Source organism: Triticum dicoccoides, chromosome 5A, assembly GCF_002162155.2.
Source record: "Triticum dicoccoides isolate Atlit2015 ecotype Zavitan chromosome 5A, WEW_v2.0, whole genome shotgun sequence".
Taxonomy (NCBI): domain Eukaryota; kingdom Viridiplantae; phylum Streptophyta; class Magnoliopsida; order Poales; family Poaceae; genus Triticum; species Triticum dicoccoides.
In genome coordinates this window covers 330,119,963-330,125,382 of record NC_041388.1, presented here as the reverse complement: position 1 = coordinate 330,125,382, position 5,420 = coordinate 330,119,963, and the positions used below count along the sequence as shown (strand labels likewise).

The window sequence follows — 5,420 nt, the reverse complement described above, 5'->3', positions numbered from 1 at the left end:
TCAGACGCAGCCAAGCCGCTGCAGTTGGTACTCGGCCACTCGCGGTTCTCTTATACGTATCATACCGTCCGCCAGCTCCACCATGGACATCTCTACGTCTTTATAATCGATGCTCGCTTCCTCACATAATTGTAAACGTATCTTATATTCAGCTCTTTATCAATAACAACATTCAAGGTCCATTCATATGAAGATTACCGCTAGTCTGCTATAAGGGCGTACTCAACAGATTTAATCAGAGTGCTTTTCCATGCCAAAATAAATATAAGGGGTGAGAACCTTGTTCGCAAACTATCCTTTGTTACCACAGCTATCAACTAAATACTGATTCCGAGATCACGAGGAATGAGGACAGCAAAACAACTTTAAAAGAGAGCCTTGTTACATAAAAAGGGAACTCAGCTAAGTCATACGAGTACATCAGATAGTCATATTTCTATACGCCAGTAAATCCATGGAAGTACTCCCTCCGTTCCAAATTACTCGTCGCAGAAATGGATGTATCTAGAACTAAAATACATTTAGATACATCCATTTTTGCGACGAGTAATTCGGAACGGAGGGAGTAGATAACATAATAACTGGGTGATGCGAGGCTTGGCATAGAGGAGGTCATAGGCGTCGAGGCCACCAAGCCCAACCTTGACTGCTGCTCCTCCCTTTCTTCCTCTACTATTTTTTTTCTGAACGGCCTTTCTTCCTGTACTGATTCACTTAACTCCATGCTTTCCTGATCATCCTCTTCCTCTTATCACCTGCTAGGGATTTAACTAATCAGGGTAAATGCTGAAAGGTACATTCCACAAACCATGTCAATGAGATCTACATGGATCGATTGATCAAATAGTGAATATCTGAGAAATCTAAATCTGAACTAACCAAAAAAAGCAAACAATCTCCAGGCTATGTAACTGTACCTACATGTCTGCTCCAAAGAATTGGTTACGGAAAGAAAAGGGAGTACAGTGGAGTTGGGTTCATGCCTAATGGACGACCAATCGTTCCTGCTACTCCAGCTTCCCGCCTCCCAGCTTGAATTGGTGCTGCCACTACGGCCAGCAAGCATCCGCCGCCAAGATTCATGCATGGCTGCTTCGCGTACGCCAACACGCACTGTCTTACCACTGGCATGCTGCTGCTCATCCTGCCGTCTACACGCCATGTCTTACCACCGGCATGCTGCTGCTCATCCTACCGTCTACACGCCCTGTCTTACCACCGGCATGCTGCTGCTCATCCTGCCGTCTACACGCCCTTGCAGATTCAGTGCACCGGGAGTAGAAAAATCAATGAAAAATAGAAAGACCAGATGTTATATGCAATGAGAGATGACACACATCAAGGGACTTATTTGTGAAGGACCAAGCTAACAACATTCATATACTGTTTAAAAGCTTGGGGCTTCCCTTGAATGTCAACACTCATTTAGTTCTACACCAGTCAATGTAAAAAATTAAGGAGCAGCATCAAAGATCAACCAAAATGTTACAAAATAATTTAAAAATGCAAGGCCCAAATCTGGAATGGTCATTGTGAATTGGCTCAGAGAATGTGAACCATATAACCTGGAAAGTGCTATATATAACAGTATAACCGAAGATTATCACAAAATTCATAACTGTCAACCTCTAGTCCTCTACCGACACAGTTGTGCCCATTAAAAAATCACCAAATTTGAGGTTGAAATTAAATTGCATTTAAGCCAAGGTTATGATCAAATATAGTTTTCCCGCAAAAAAACAGCTTAAGAGAAGTTGTAAGATTTTAGGACATAAATTTGTTGGATAACTGCATATAAATATGTTTTATAGAACTAAACTCTCTTATATTTCTTTATAGAAGGAGTACTTCACAATCTGAATATAAACTGATATACATGAGTAGAGCCAGAGCTTTCTGAATCATCAATTAGACAATTAGGATATGCTATTATACCTCCCGGTCTAGAGGATGCAATCAACTAAAAAGTCTTAAGGTCCCAAAATTTAACAATTGTCATTTGAACCTACAGAAGCTTGTGGAAAGAATAGAAAGCAAAAGTTACAACTAACCAAGTCTAGATGATATATAAATTATTTTGGAGGAAAGATGTTATCTAGGAACACATCTTATGTTTTTGTACAGGTATCAGTGACCCCAAAAATATAAAGGATATCTTCCGCTAGAGCGTGAGTTTATTCACCTTGTTAATATTAGCACTGTTGTGAGCAACTGAGCATATATGGCACCTTTATAGGTTGGACCAAACAACAGATTCTCCTGTAATTTGTGTGGTACTGCTTAATAGGTTGGATCAAAATCTTACCTTCACAGAACTCTTAGCCTTACCAGAAACAATCCACCGACCATCAGGAGCGAATCAAGCAGATCAATCCTCTCACTATGACCCTGATATGTGTGAATGAATTTCTACCATGGCATTTCTTTTCCTCTTCCACGAGTTCCTCTTCATCTTTAGCTTCAACAAATTTCTGTTAAACCAATGGACAACACCATCAATGTCAACAAACAAGATGAAATTAACCAATAACTGGTTCCACACACCGTGAGAGACATAGCCAACATACATCCGTGATCCAATCCTACTTTTCAGATAAAAATTCAGAATAGAATTATCTCTTTATCAGCAGTTCGTCCAACTTGCTGGACTGCCTCCTAATCAAAAGGCTTCTACCTTGTGGCCTCTCTCTTTCAGGCCTCCTCTTCTTGAGTAGGGCGTTTTGGTGACCGAGCACCATGGAGCCCTTTATTTTTGAAAAATTCAAAATTCAAACTTTTTGACTTCAAAAAATTCTGAAAATAAATATGCAACTATACACGGATGAAATGTATGTGCGTGTAAAAATTCAAGATGAAATACTTCGAAATGCGACCTACACAAAAAAGACAAATTTCTGAACTTTGAGGATGAATAGTAATATGTGTTAAAAAGCCTCAGATTTGTCTTTTTTACACAGCCTTCATTTCAACGTATTTCGTCCTAAAAATTTACACACATGTGTGTTATGCCTCCATGTATATCTATAATTTTTTCAGATTTTTTTGAATTGTAAAAATATGAATTTTCATGAATTTTGTGTTTTTCAAAAACCGGCCTCCATGGAGGCCGAGCTCCAAAAGGCATTTTCGCCTCTTCTTCCCCTACTTGAGGCAGGCCTGACCATAAGTACCAACCTGCGCTTAATCTTTGAGACACCAGTAGCTAGCTGCTCAGTTTAGTGAACAATAGTTTATCTGTACAAGTAAAAGAGCAGCATCAGAATGGGTTTGATTGACTAAACTGAAAATCAATAGTTGAAACAAATAATCATGGATGCATCCACCACAAAAACAAGGAACTGGAAGAAAAAGTGGGTCGTGGCTGTCATCATGTAACAACAACAGTGTGTGCATGAGAAAATCGACCTCAGCGCCGCCAGCCTATGGCTCAGGCAGGGAGAGAGGGAAAGGAGGCCTCACCGTGGTAGGGCTAGGAGGGGGCTGGAGTGCTCCACCTCGTGTGATCCCCCTTCTTACCCCGCGTAGGGGCTCGTCGCACGTGGGCCATCGAGGAAGGGCTGGATGGGTAGGAGGGGATGGATCAGGGGATCCTCTTGTCCTCTGCTTCGACGCCTGCCTGCACCTGCAAGGACTTCGCGCCGCCGCGCCGGACCCCTCCGTCTCCCGCGCCAGTCCGCCTTCGCCCAGCTCCGGCGAGCTCCTCTCTAGGTCGCCGCACAACCCCTCCTTTCTTCCTTCTTCTCTCCCTGGCCTCCCTATCTCCTTTCTGCCCAGGAGCCGCGGATGCCATGGATCCGCCCGTGCTCCGCCTTCCTCGTCGTCACCGGCGACCCCGGCCTCCGGATCTGCCCCTAGCCCCTGCAAGCTCGAGCCGCCGCCGCCGCCGCTCGAGCCGCCGATTTGATCCGCTCCCAAATAATAAAATCAGACGTATGGACCGCGGGTTGAATATACCAAAGTAGAGGGTTTCTTTTGCAAAAATGAAACAGTATCTCAGTTTAATGACTTAAAAAAGGACTGCGAGTTGAATTTTGAAAAACAGAGGGACTTTTATGCAAAAACGTCGACGACGTACGACCAGAAGCAATCGCTGGTTTATTAGTAGGTAGAGATTTCATACAAAATTGGTCAGAGAGATTAGGGCATCCACAACATAATGGTGCCAAATTTGCGATGTTGTCAGAAATTTTGGCATTGGTGCCAATTCATTCTCTTCAATGTAGCTATTGCCATCGGCGCTACCGCCGGTCTGCCCCATCTTCGATGGCCTCTAGGCCATGGAGGTGTGGAAGATCTCGCCCCCTACCGGCGGGAGGGACCCCGTTCTCGTTCTTATTAGGTTCAGCGTCTTGGTTGGGGCTGTGTGGCGGCGGTCATGTCCCTTAGTAAGAATAATGTCTCACATGTTCTATCCCCATCCTGATGGTGTGTCTAGCTTCGTAGCAGGATGTGTGGAGGTGTGTCTCTGTCGGATTGTCACACCTAATCAGCTGATTAGTGTGCCTAGGTGCTGGCTGGCGGGCCCAGCCAGCTGGCCTGCCAAGTGGAGGCGTGGGTGCGTTAAGGGTGGCCGCCTGTGGCCGTGTGGAGGCATGCGTGTGTAGATCATTCTCTGTATCCAAACCTTCCTCTACAATCCTAACCCCTTCTCTAAGCTCACCCCCTTCCTCACCTGCTCCCTCTCACCTACTCTAGATCGCCGATCCCTTCTCCGATCAGGGGCGTTACATTGGTATTCAGAGCCAAAAAAATTTCCCCTCGCCGCCGCTGCACCTTCTGAAGCTTGGGAGGTGGATAGGTAACATCCACGGCGCACGGTGCGAGTCCGCTTGCCGGATCTCGCCCAAAATCCGTCGCGGGGTTCGATCCCCTTTCAGGCAGGAGCAACGGCGCCCTCGAAGCCCTCCGTTGCGACGCGGCAAGTCCTGGAAGCCATGGAGGAAGGGAACGCCCACATCGTGAAGATGCTCGACTCCCTCCTCACCAAGCTCGACGAGCAAACCGCTCTCCGCGACAAGCAACTCGAGGCGCATATCGCCTTCAACAACCAGATCTCGGCGGAGCTGCGTGGCCTCTCGCGACAGCTCGATCTGACGCAGGCAGACATCGATGCGACCCACAAGACCGTCGACGGCTCGACCTCACCAGCGGGCCCTGTCACCATGCTGGTACCACCGCCGCCGCCGCCGCCGCCACCATCGCCTCCGCGCCATCAGCCCCCCATGTGGAGCCCCATCGTCCCGCCTCTGCTCACGCTCATCTGGGGGACAACCGACCACCACTCATTCCGGTTCCCCCTCTTAGTGCGCCCATGGCTGGGGTCACCGCGCCGCCGCCCAGCCCCAGCCACCTAGAGAGCTCCTACCACAAAACCCCAAAACACGATTTCCCCCGTTTCGACGGATCCGCACCCTACCTAT

The 5,420-nt window shown here is 46.9% G+C and overlaps 1 long non-coding RNA gene across 1 annotated transcript; it reads right to left on the bottom strand.

Moving 5' to 3' along the window:
• Positions 1-228: 228 nt before the first annotated feature.
• On the bottom strand, positions 229-3,911 carry LOC119301305. Its single transcript, XR_005147004.1, has 3 exons — positions 3,460-3,911; positions 3,175-3,234; positions 229-2,471 (listed from the first exon to the last, which is right to left on the bottom strand). It is a non-coding gene; the product is annotated as an uncharacterized LOC119301305 (long non-coding RNA).
• Between the last annotated feature and the right edge of the window lie 1,509 nt (positions 3,912-5,420).